Genomic DNA, 13,104 nt, shown 5'->3' on the forward strand with positions numbered 1-13,104 from the left:
ATCAAGTTGGTGTCTCATCAGCTAACAGTAATCCTGGGGCTGGTGAGCACAAAGGCCGTTTTCTGGGAGATTAATATCCCGAAAATACGGTCGTGACATAGAGCTAGCCACCACAGTAGAGGCAAGGTTGAACTCATTCAGAGCCATCTCACCCACACAAGTCCGCAGAGCACAAGAACACCTCAACCTCAGGAGGCTGTTCTTCCCCTTGTATTGTTCTTCATCAGCCCAAGAGGCAATCCACCACCACACGCTGGAGTAGGGTATTACACCACAACGGTGGCCCGAACCAGTATAAATCTCGTGTCTTTCTGTTTCGCGAGTTCGTCGAGTTTGTCCACGAGATCTTAGCGAGTTAGAGCGTGGATCGGTAGGAGGGAAAGAACTTCGCGCGCACCCCAGAGTTCGAACCTTAAGGGTTTTTCCGGAACCCCACATCCGACATTTGGCGCGCCAGGTAGGGGTGCGCTGTAGCTTCCCTTCCGTTGATCCATCGCTCCGTCGTCTCCATGGCGGACGCTCGCCGCACTCGAGCTGAGCGCCGGGCTGCCCTCACCGCCCGCGTTGCTCAGACGGCTCCCGTCGGCGGCCCACCTCGTCGTTCCCCGCCGCCTGCCACCAACGCCACCACCGGGCCGGCAGGGAACGAGCAGCAAGCATCCTCGCTGCACCCATCGGTGCGGCAGGACGGCCGCACCGCCACTCCATCGCTGACCCCGGCCGGTTCCTCGTCCCACGCACGTCGCGCTCCCATGGACGCGCAGGCCGCGCTCCTCATGGCGAACGAGCTCCTGCGCTACCGCCCGGTCGACGACCTCTACGAGGACTGGCTCGATCGCGTCACCGAGCTCGTCCGCGCCGCAGGGGGCTCCCTGGCGCCGTCCCTCTCTCTGCCACGCACTCCGCCGGCCAGGGGCGACGTGGCTCATGGAGCGCCTCCACCACCTCTGCCCCAAGACGGTGCCTTGGCACCAAGGCGCGCGGCCCCGCGGCGCGATCCAGCACGCCCGGCGCCCGCGCGCGAAGAAAGAAGCTATCAAGAAATTCCTCGGCGCGAGAAGCTGCACCTGCGCACCCCGCGCCGCCTCACCAAGACCACACGCTACCAGCGGTGGCGGCGCGCGGACCTCATCAAGACCAAGCTCCACCTCCGAGATGGGCCCCGGCGACCACGGCCGGCTGCCGCGCCTTCACCCCCGAGCTGCGTAGCGTCGCCTAGACGGGCAAGTTCAAGCCGGATCTGCCTCCTCGCTACGACGGCACCGCCGACCCCGCGGAGTTCCTGCAGCTCTACGAGCTGAGCATCGAAGCAGCCAACGACGACGAAAAAGTCATGGCGAACTGGTTCCCAATGGCGCTCAAGGATGGTGCCCGCTCCTGGCTCCTGAACCTGCCGCAAGGCTCGATCTCCTCCTGGGACGAGATGCGCGACCGCTTCATCGGCAACTTCTAGGGCACTCGCGAGCGCCCACCGGCCGCGGGTAACCTGCGCCGCATCAAGCAACAATGAGGAGAGACCCTCCAGAAGTACATCCAGCGCTACAACAACACTCGCCTCAAGATCCCCAATGTCACGGACGAGGCCATCATCTCCGCGTTCTCTGACGGCGTCCGCGACATCAAGATGAAGGAGGAGCTCACTATCCACGAGGAGCTGTGCACATCTCAGGAGCTGTTCAACCTGGCGACCAAGTGCGCGAGAGCTGAGGAGGGGCGCCTCTCCCTCCTCGAGCTGCCAGCTGCGGGCGCAGAGGAGAAGAAGGACAAGGCCAAGGACGTGAAGCGCAAGGAAGCAGCCGTGCTCGCCGCGGAGCCGGACACCAAGCAGGCAGGGACCAGCCCGAGTCATCCAAGAACAGCCGACCGTTCTGCGCCTTCCACAACCTGAACACCCACAACACCAGCGACTGCCAAGAGCTCAGAGCCATGCGCGACGGACACTTTGGTCGACGCCCCGAGCGCAACGATCGGGGCTACGGTCGAGGAGGGGGACGTGGAGGCACTGCTGGGACGACCGTGGCCCGCGCCAGGAATGGCGCGACAGGCCTCGTGAGGACCGCTGGCAAGATCATCCTCACGAGGGCGCCTGGAGGGACCAGCCTCGTGAGGATCGCCCTCAGGGCAACGCCGGTCTTCCCCCGCTGCCGCCACCACCAAGAAGGAACGACGATCACCATCAAGACGAGGGGGCTGGGGGCTTCCAGGAGCCGCGCGCAATCGCCTGCATCTTGGGCGGCGCTCAGGCCCCAGCCTCGCAGCGTATCTTCAAACAGTTCGCTCGTGAAGTGAATGTTGTTCTCCCCAAGCTCGAGGCCACGCGCCCGCTCAGGTGGTCCTAGTGCGCCATCACCTTCAACTCGGCAGATCAGCTCAAGTGCGCGGCCACCGCTGGCACCCTCCCGATGCTTTGTTCACCAGTCATCAGCAATGTGCAAGTTACCAAGACCCTCATCGACGGCGGCGCAGGGCTCAACGTCCTAACCATCGACACGTTCGACAACCTCCAAGTCCCGTATGAGCAGCTTCAGCCTACCAAGTCTTTCTCAGGAGTGACCGACGGTTCCACCACGCCGATAGGGCAGGTCCGCCTGCCTATCACCTTCGGGGAACGCAAGAACTACCGCACCGAGCTCATCGACTTTGACATCGCGCACATCCACCTGCCATACAACGCCATCCTCGGGTATCCGGCCCTAGCCAAGTTCATGGCGGTGACCCACCACGGCTACAACGTCCTCAAGATGCCGGGAAGCGGCGGAATCATCACGGTCCCATGTGAAGAGAGAGATGCGGTGTGCTCCCTCGAGCGCACCTTCCAAGCTGCAGCAATCGATGACCCCGACAGCAAAAGCGAGGGCCCTCCTGAGGCCCTCCCCAAGAAGAAGCAGCTGCGCCGTGCCGGACCTCAGGAGGGTGGCGACGCAGCTAGAGCCTCATCAGGATCAGCGCCCGTTCCAGGGGTGCATCCCTCCATCGCATAGGAAGGCGCGCCCGGCGCCCTACTCAGGCAGGGCCCGGGGGCTCACTTCTGGAGGGCCTTAGACCTTTCCAACATCACGAGGGAGGCGCTTGGGCACCACTTGGAGGCGTGCTTCGGGGCATGTTTCCCTCAGGAGAACACAGGGCAAGGAGTGCCCACCACTCAGGAGTTCATCACCAAGACCACTCAGGAACTCCAAGACGCAAGGGCCATGCGCGGCGACCGCCACTCACCAGGCGCAGCTCCCCATCCAGGCGAGGATGTCGGGCTGCGTGTCTGCATCGACATTCCAGGACTCAACAGGGCCGCATCTCAAGAGCTTTTCTGGCCTTCGCGCGTGGGCCGTTGCGAGGGTCCACCACACAGCTACGTTCGCATGCCCTTCGGCTTGCCGAGCGTGTCGTCAGCCTATCAGCGCAACATGCGGCGTGTCCTGGCGGCTCAGGAGGCCAGGCACCACGCCGTCCTGGCAGAGATGGAGACGGTCTTCAAGGAACCACCTAAGCCCCCAAAGCCTCCCGAGGCCCAGGGCCCCGGTGGCTCGTGAGGAGCCATTCCTTCGCCGCGTACCTTCAGCTGCCCCAACTCTCCTTCGTCAACAGAACCAGGTGACATTTCCCAAGTTTGTTTAGCTGGGAGCGCCCCTCGGGCTGCATTATTCCCAGGCCGTGCGGGTCCGTCCCTGTGGCATGTATCCCTTTTGCTTATGTCTTTAGCTTACCTTGCTGGGGGCGCCCCTCGGGCTGCATCATCCCCAAGCCGCTCGGGCCTGACCCAGTGACATGTATCTCTCTGCATTTACTCAAGCTGATTTGCCTTCCATGCTTAATCTGCCTATGATTATCACCTGCTCGATTGCCGCCCGCCACGGGTACATCCCTTCGTCATGCAATTCGCTTGCGCGTTAAAAGGGGGGCTCCTGATCATCGCGACTCAGGAGCTCTTACTGGATCTCCAGCCCTCACCCCTTGGCCTTGACCACGGCATCGCGACCTGGCATACCAGCGGCGGCTGAGCTCGCTCGAGGGCCGGCACCTGAGGACGTAGAGCGCTTGCACCTAACCGTCTCGCAGGAACGCACAGCTATCAAAGACTCAAGACCAGGCGCAACCCGCCTTGAGGTAGGGCCTCGTGAGTCCCGCGCTAGCTCACGAGTGCCCAGATACACCTCGCAGCCCTGCCGTGCAAGCCACGTGTCAGGGCGGGGCTGTACACGCCCCGGGGGCTCCTCCCGGAGGGGGGGGGCCTCCCACACACAAGTGGAAGCACCATGCTCCGCGCTGGCCGTCGACACTGCCGAGGAGCGGCTATGCCCGTGCACAAGCGGAAGCACTATGCTCCGCGCTGGTGATAAACAACTGAGGGCGGCTCCATGGTCGTACCAACCTCAGGGAGCCCCAAAGCTCAGCGTCCGGCCTCACCGCAACGCCTCCCCTCGAGAGAGCCGCGCGAGGGGGCTGGACACGGGGGCTGCGCTCGGGTCATGCCCAAGCGTACGCCACCCAACCAGGTCTCCCGGGCCTGGGGGCTGCGCTCGGGTCACGCCCAAGTGCACGCCGCTCAAACAGGTCTCCCGGACCTGGTCGTCGCACGCCCCTCCTGAGGCCTCGGCGAGGGCAGGTATGGAAATAGTTTGCACGTCAAGGGGGACTCCTGAGCATCGCGACTCAGGAGCCTAACTGGTCATGTAGCCCCTCACTCCTTGGTCCGTCCTGGTCTCCGGTCAGCCCAATGGCGGTTGAGGTATGCGTGGGGCCGGGCTCTGCCGACGTAGAACATTATTCTATCCTCGCGTACTCTCCCTATAAGCTGTTTGCGCGTCAAGGGGGACTCCTGAGCATCGCGACTCAGGAGCCTAACTGGTCACGTAGCCCCTCACTCCTTGGTCCATCCTGGTCTCTGGTCGGCCCAATTGCGGTTGAGGTATGCGTGGGGCTGGGCTCTGCCGACGCAGAACGCAAAGCAAATAGGAAGGAAATCGCAAAATCTCGAAGAAAATATTACAAAACATATTGTCCTCACAATACCAAATGAAAAGTTTAACGCCTCCACGAGGCCTGATGCATATTACATGAACGAAACAGGAGAGTAGCCGCAGGTCACCCCTGGACACCGCCATTGCCTGCAGAAGGTGCTCCTCCTCGGGTGGCGTCATCTTCACCTGCACCACCAGCCACAGGACCGGCGGCATCGCCGGACAAGGGTGCGGAGGCAAAGCCGCGGAACTTCTTCAGCAGGGCTTCCACCTGACCTTGCACGGCTGCGGCGGCGGCTTCGCATTGGTCATCAGCCACAGGCTCCAGCAGCTCGTCAAGACAAGCGTTGGGGTCGCGAAGGTGCAGATGGCTAAAGACACGAGTCAATGCAGCTGAAGACAGGACGCGAGCTTCCGCCTCCGCCATGCGACCGATACCATCCACGACTTCCTCAAGCGCCTTCACCAAGAGAGGAAGCAGCAGGGCAGGGTCATCCTCATTGGTGGTCAGCGGCCTCTCCAAGCTGTACTCGTAGAGCGTCTTCAGTGCTTTGTGAGACCTCTCCTCGAGATGGGCAAAGGCCACGCGGTCTTCGGCCAGGACCCGCGCCTTGGCGTCAAGATCGGCCTCCCTCGCCTTCACCTTCCGCTCCAGCTCTTCCAGCCGGCTGCGCTCGGCGGCCTGTGTCTTCCCCAACTCCTCCAGCTCAGCGTCACGGTTCTTGACGGCGTCCTCCCGGGCCCTCATCTCCTCCTCCTTTGCCTGGCGGCCGCATGCTTCTTCGGCGTGCTTGTCGTGCAGGCTCTTCAGCTCGTCCTCCAGCTCTCGGCAGCGATCGTGGGCGGCCTTGGCGTCTTTCAGTGCCGCCTCGCGATCGGCTGCAGCATTGGCGGTGCTCTGCTTCTCCTTCTCTGAAGACGCCGTGGCCTGGCTCAGCGTCGCGCGAACCGCCAAGTCAGAGTGGAGCCAGCCAGAGGCCAGTTCCAGGCGCCCGGCCACCAGGCGCGGGTCCGCGCTCAAGAGATCTGCCTGCAGCTGGGTCATCTCCGAAAGAGCATGCTCCAGGATAGCAGCAGGAGCAGAAGAACCTGGGAGTGGAGGCGCGGCAGCGGAAGGAGACGACATCGTCACCAGGGCCTGGGAGAGTGTGGGTTCCGGAATAGTCGGGACCTCTTCAGCCGAGCCAGACGCCGGCACTCCAGGAGCCAGAGGGGCCATGGGGGCTGACTCCTCCCAGCGACGCTCTTCTTGGCCTCGCAAGGGCGATCGGGCTGGGGAGGTGCGAGTGCTGCTGCCTCCTTTCCCTGCGGAGGGAGGCGCGGCCGCCGTATCCCCCTTCCTTTTCTTCGCCGAAGGTGTCGACCTGATCAAGGGTGAATGTCAGGAAATAACAAGTACAGGCAGGGGCAAGACGAAGCTCAAGGCACTTACCGATCCACCGCAACGTATTCCACTTTCCGCTTGGGGAGCTTGAAGCCCGAAAGTTTCGGGGCCTGGGAGCAGAAGACGGCGCAGCAGGAGGGCTAGAGGCAGCCCCAGGCGGCGTCAAGGCGGAGGCAGCATCCCGAGGGATCAGTGACGACCTACTCCTCATCGGGACGACGGGCAGTTCTCCCCCTCCTGGCGGGCGTCGACCTCGGCATCGTCAGGAAGGGCGCGGAGAATTTCAGCTTTGCTCAAGGGGGAGTTTTCCCCCATCTATTCGAGGGTCGCCTCCGAGTCTCCCTCCTCTTTCTTCCCCCCGCCGGACTCACCGGAGGACACCTCCACCGGCTTCGGTGTAGCAGGGGCTCCGGAGAGCGCAGGCGGCACCAACCCGCGTGCATCGAAAGTCGGCCTGGAAAGCACAAGTGGCTCCCAGTCCTTGCGGGGGAACAAAGGAGTGAAGGCGCTCGGCGGGTACTCCTGCTTGTCCCCAACCAGGAGGCGCAGGACAGCAGCCAGTTCATCGCCAGGCAGAGCCCCTGGCCTCAGGCGGATCTTGTCTTCTCCATCTCCAAGCTTCCACAAGGGGCGCGATCGCGCCTGGAGCGGGGCGACGTGCAGCATCAAGAATTCCCTCATGAGCATGGCCCCTGTGACCTTCGCCGCCTTCGCGTTGCCTGGCTTCAGGTCGGTCTGCATCTGGCCCAACACAGACGACGCCCGCTCATCAGCGAGCTTCGCACAGGGCCACCCTTTGTTGAACTGGGGCGCCTTCGTTGGCAAGCCGAAACGCGGATGGGCGCGCTTGGCCTCCATCATGACCCATTTGGCTCGGATATTGTCAGCCCTCTTCCCGGTGCTCAAGATTGAGTTGGCCTTGCGAGATGCGATGAAATTGGCGCACCCGGAGATGTGTCCATCGCTGACGCGAAGGAAGAAGAAGTGGCGTAGAAGCACCACGGACGTCATCACACCCAGGTACGCCTCACAGTAGTAGGCGAAGATGGAAAGGAGGAGGATAGAGTTGGGGTGGAGGTGCAACGCCTGCAACCCGTAGTGGTCAAGGACCTCATAAAAGAAATCGGAGAAGGGGGGAACCAACCCGACGGCGATGCTGCTCGAGAAGAAGGGGAAGAAGGTGCTTCCCTCGGGCTCCGGCACGTCGGAGGCAAGCCGGAGCTCCGTCTTGCCCCCTTCGTTGCTCTCCCCCACCGTCAGCAGGCGCGCGGAGGCAAGGCTCTTTTCTGTGATGGTGGGTGCTTCCAGAGCTGGCTCATACCAAGCCGGCGCCGAGGAGGGCTTGGTCTTGCGTGGCGCCATGGGTCGCAGATGCGGAGCAAGATTGGAGCAGATCTGGAGGTATCGGTGGCGAGGAGCGAGAAAGGGGATCTGGAGCGAGGCGAGGAAGAAGCAATGAAGGCAAGCACTGTCTGCGCCAGCCTTTTGTCAAATTGAGCAGTTGCTGAGGCAGCGTGGGGAAGTAGAGACGCCCACATCCAATCAACCGCCATGCATCAACCGAGGCCGCAGGCTTTTGGGGCCCGCGGTGCTCCATGCTTGACCTTTGGCTTCGCCTCAAAGCCAAGCCCGAGCGCACCTTGGGCCCGGGGGCTACTGTCGGCGTTCTGGGAACGGGTGTCCCCAGACTTGCCTGCCTGCGGCCCATGGCGTGGCTTTGCTAGCAGGCCTGTACGGCCCATCTTCATCAACAAGGCATCCAAGACCCTCGCGAGGGGCCAAGCCTCATGAGCCGGACGACGCAAGACCTCCTCAGGAGCGGCCTCTCCAGGCTGCCTCACGAGGAGCGGAGATATCAAGGCGAGGCGAACCTCGCGAGGCTCTCGTGACGTGAGCCATGAGGATCGACACCAGGCGGGCGCCAGCGCGCGCAGCGTCCTTGTTTCCTCTTTGGTGCTAAGGAGGCAAGCGCAGGTGCGGAGTACCAAGGCGTCAGGGAAAGGTTACCATATCGGTGCAACGAGACCGAGACCAGCAGGACGGCAAGACGGAGGTCACCATGGAGCCCAAGATGGCGTCATCACCAGAGCCTTTTGCACGCGAAGACCACTTTTGTCAGGATAGCTTGTACTAGTTGTCCCCTTTCAAATTTGCTCGCCCTTGTTGGCTCCCTTCCCGCTCAATATTTGGGAAGAGGACCAGGGCCTATATAAGTAGAGCTAGCCACCATAGTAGAGGCAAGGTTGAACTCATTCAGAGCCATCTCACCCACACAAGTCCGCAGAGCACAAGAACACCTCAACCTCAGGAGGTTGTTCTTCCCCTTGTACTGTTCTTCATCAGCCCAAGAGGCAATCCACCTCCACACACTGGAGTAGGGTATTACACCACAACGGTGGCCCGAACCAGTATAAATCTCGTGTCTTTCTGTGTTGCGAGTTCGTCGAGTTCGTCCGCGAGATTTTAGCGAGCTAGGGCGTGGATCGGTAGGAGGGAAAAACTTCGCGCGCACCCCAGAGTTCAAACCTTAAGGGTTTTGCTGGAACCCCACATCCGACATTGAGGATTATCCTCATTGCTGCACAAAAGAATTACGTCCTGGAAGCACCGCGGGGTGCCAGGCCTGCTGCAGATGCAACTGACGACGTTAAGAACGTCTGGCAGAGCAAAGCTGATGACTACTCAATAGTTCAGTGTGCCATGCTTTACGGCTTAGAACCGGGACTTCAACGACATTTTGAACATCATGGAGCATATGAGATGTTCCAGGAGTTGAAGTTAATATTTCAAGCAAATGCCCGGATTGAGAGATATGAAGTCTCCAATAAGTTCTACAGCTGCAAGATGGAGGAGAATAGTTCTGTCAGTGAACATATACTCAAAATGTCTGGGTATAACAATCACTTGATTCAACTGGGAGTTAATCTTCCGGATGATAGTGTCATTGACAGAATTCTTCAATCACTGCCACCAAGCTACAAGAGCTTTGTGATGAACTATAATATGCAAGGGATGGATAAGACAATTCCCAAGCTCTTTGCAATGCTAAAGGCTGCGAAGGTAGAAATCAAGAAGGAGCATCAAGTGTTGATGGTCAATAAGACCACCAGTTTCAAGAAAAAGGGTAAAGGGAAGAAGAAGGGGAACTTCAAGAAGAACAGCAAACAAGTTGCTGCTCAAGAGAAGAAACCTAAGTCTGGACCTAAGCCTGAGACTGAGTGCTTCTACTGCAAGCAGACTGGACACTGGAAGCGGAACTGCCCTAAGTATTTGGCGGATAAGAAGGATGGCAAGGTGAACAAAGGTATATGTCATATCCATGTTATTGATGTGTACCTTACTAGAGCTCGCAGTAGCACCTGGGTATTTGATACTGGTCTTGTTGCTAATATTTGCAACTCGAAACAGGGACTACGGATTAAGCGAAGACTGGCTAAGGACGATGTGACGATGCACGTGGGAAATGGTTCCAATGTCGATGTGATCGCCGTCGGCACGCTACCTCTACATCTACCTTCGGGATTAGTTTTAGACCTAAATAATTGTTATTTGGTGCCAGCGTTAAGCATGAACATTATATCTGGATCTTGTTTGATGCGATACCGTTATTCATTTAAATCTGAGAATAATGGTTGTTCTATTTATATGAGTAATATCTTTTATGGTCATGCACCCTTGAAGAGTGGTCTATTTTTGTTGAATCTCGAAAATTGTCGGAGTAAATAGCCACGGGTAGCCTAACCGACTGCCCCTGGCTCTTCAAAAAATTATCAGGCCATTTGGGCCTTCAAGCATTGGGCCGCCTCCCCTGGTCGGCTACCTCTGAAGCCGACTATCAGAAGGCGACCCAGCCTCAGCAACCTCCCCCCAAGATAACCGCGGGATGGCCGACTCCAGGAAGCCAGCCATAGAGGATGCCGACTCCCCAAAGCCGGCCATGAAGAGCGCCAACTCCAAGAAGCCGGCCAAGACCGCAACCACCAAAACTACACCCACATAACGGTGACAAGACGGGGCGTGGCCACAGTGCGGCCCACTACCCCCGAAGCCCGAGGCAGGCATGGCCACAGGACGTCGTACGGGACGGCCATCTCCCGTCCGGCTCGGCACTGTAGCCATGCTGGCCTCAACGTCACCCACGACAGAAGCCAGTACGGCCCACGGGCGGCGGGCCCCTTTAACCAGAGAGAGGTGCGAAGGCGGCCCGGCCTCCCCTAGTCGGCCAAGGGCGTAGCCGGCCCCCAGAAGCCGGCTACCCCCTCCCTCGAAGCAAGTGCCACATTAAGGAGACAAGACGAGGTAAGGCTACAGTGAGAGCCCTCGAGGCGGCACACTATAGCCACGCTTACCTCGACGAAGCCCTCGTCATCAGGGACGAGGCTACAGTAAGCAGCCGCCGACAAGACCCCTAGGCGGTGGGGCCGGCCTGTCGACCAGGAGGCCGGCAGCCGGCGGGACCCACCAGTCGGCGGGCCCCCAACGGCCGGCGGAGAAGCCGGCGAGCGCAGACACTGACGGCTGGGACCTGCGCCCAGCCGGATTACAATTGTACCCCCGGGGGGTAGGCCTATATAAACCCCCCGGGGCGCCCATGCAAAGGGTTGGCTTCTTAGCATTACACACACACCATAGAGAGAGGGAAGCAAGAGCTAGCCTTGCTCTTCTTCTCCCTTGAACCAAACAGCTCTAGGAGCATTTGTAGCTACTCTTTCTGATCTAGTGATCATGCGGAGACCCCGCAGAGCAGGACTAGGGGTGTTATCTCCTCGGAGAGCCCCGAACCTGGGTAAGATTCGCCGGCGTGCCTGTCTTCGCCTCATCCCGTTTCCAGGCACCGGCGACGTCTTACTGGCACCCACCATGATAAGCCACCCGTTGGCATATGTCGCACCTACCACCCGACATTTGGCGCCCACCGTGGGGCCAGGTGCACCGTCGTCCGGAGACCTGTTCTGGACGGGAACCCTCTTCCTCCCCCGCGAGCGCAGCCAGCCTGCTGCGCCCGATGGCGTTTGCCTTGACGCACTGCAAGGCATCGACGACGCCTGTGCGGCGAGCTGCCTCGCCGATCTGCTCGGCGAGACTCGCATCTCCGACGAGCCCGCGTCCGACGCGGGCACGGACTACCCCGAGAGCCGCCTCGTCAGCCTCCTCGACCAGCTTCACGTCTCTAGCGAGCCAGCTGCAGATGTGGAGTCGGTCGGCTCCACCGACCCGATGCTCGTCGACTCCGACACGGCATCGCTCGACGCCTACCCCTCTGACATGGTGGTCTTCGACGATCCTCTCCCTCGAGCTGACAGTGGCAGCAGCGCTGTCACCGAAGTGTTGGTCATCAGCCACGTCACCAACTCGGGCGAGAACGCCCACGACGCCTTGGAAGCGGCGATGCATGACCTCTCCGTCCCCATCCCGGCCGATGCCGACGCTGAGACCCTAGTGGCACGTCGCCTCGCCCTCATCGCGGAGGGCCAGAAGATAGCCTCCATGAGACGCCTCACCGAGGCCCACCAGCGCGAAGTCGACCGCGCTGCCTTCGGTACGCCGCCGCCTAGCGGACCGAGCCAAGCCGGCTTCGTCCAGAAGCGCGGCGCGGCTATTGCCAGCATGCTGGGGGCAGATCGCCCCGTCTACGCCACCCCGCTCGAGAATCTGCGAGCCGCTCAGGCGGCCGCCGAAGAGCTAAATGGGCTGGGAGCCGACGAGCTCCCCTACATGACAAGACGGATCCAGCAGCTGATCGACGCGGCTGCAGAACGGCATGAAGCCGGCGCCCGCGCCGATAGTTATCCCCCGCGCCGAGAGCACGCCGCGACGTCCCGCTCGCCGACTGTGAGCGGAGCCCGCCAGAAGAAAGACAAGGAGCCGGCTGCTAGCCGCAGCCGGACTCGTATCACCATCGAGCGCGACGCGGAAGGCCACCCTCGAGCGATGGAGCGCCAAGGAAACCTGCCTCCTCCCCCGCCTCGAAGAGAGAGACGCCTCACCCCGCCGCCCGTCACGCACCCGACTCTTGGCGACCGACTCGGCCGCCGAGAAGGAGTCGGCGAGAACGACGCCCGCCACCGGATCGACCGCCTTGCTCGATCCTTGGCGTTAGAAGAAGAAGACGATGTCGGCCCGCCATGCTTTGGCCCCCGCATCCGCGACGAGCCCTTCCGCAAAGGGTTCTCGCTCCCCAGAGACACGCCCAAGTACAACGGCTCTATGAAGCCGGAAGATTGGCTCATCGACTACTCCACTGCTGTCAGCATAGCCAATGGCAATCGGCGCGTAGCCGTGAAGTACGTCCCCCTCATGCTGCAAGGCACGACGCGCACCTGGCTCAACAGCCTCAAGCCCTACAGCATCAACAGCTGGCTACACTTCACGGAAGTCTTCGTCCGCAACTTCACCAGCACGTACAAGCAGCCTCCCAAGCCTCGCCAGCTCTCCCTGTGCGTCCAAGGGCCCAACGAGTCGACCCGCGACTACCTCACGCGGTGGGCTGAGCTCCGCAACTCCTGCGAGGGGGTGCACGAGGTTTAGGCCATCGAGTACTTCACTGCTGTGTGCCGAGAGGGCACCCTCCTCAAGCACCGACTCCTCTGCGACGAGCCGGCTACCCTCGACGAACTGCTGATCATCGCGGACAAGTACGCCACGGCCGACTCCTCGATGAAGACCGAGCTCCGAGTAGACGCCTCTGGGAAGGTGATTGCTCCGGCTCCCAAGACGCCGGCTGGCGACTCCAATCGGCGCCCCTACCAGAACGATCACAAGCGC

This window comes from Aegilops tauschii, chromosome 7 (assembly GCF_002575655.3).
Source record: "Aegilops tauschii subsp. strangulata cultivar AL8/78 chromosome 7, Aet v6.0, whole genome shotgun sequence".
Taxonomy (NCBI): domain Eukaryota; kingdom Viridiplantae; phylum Streptophyta; class Magnoliopsida; order Poales; family Poaceae; genus Aegilops; species Aegilops tauschii.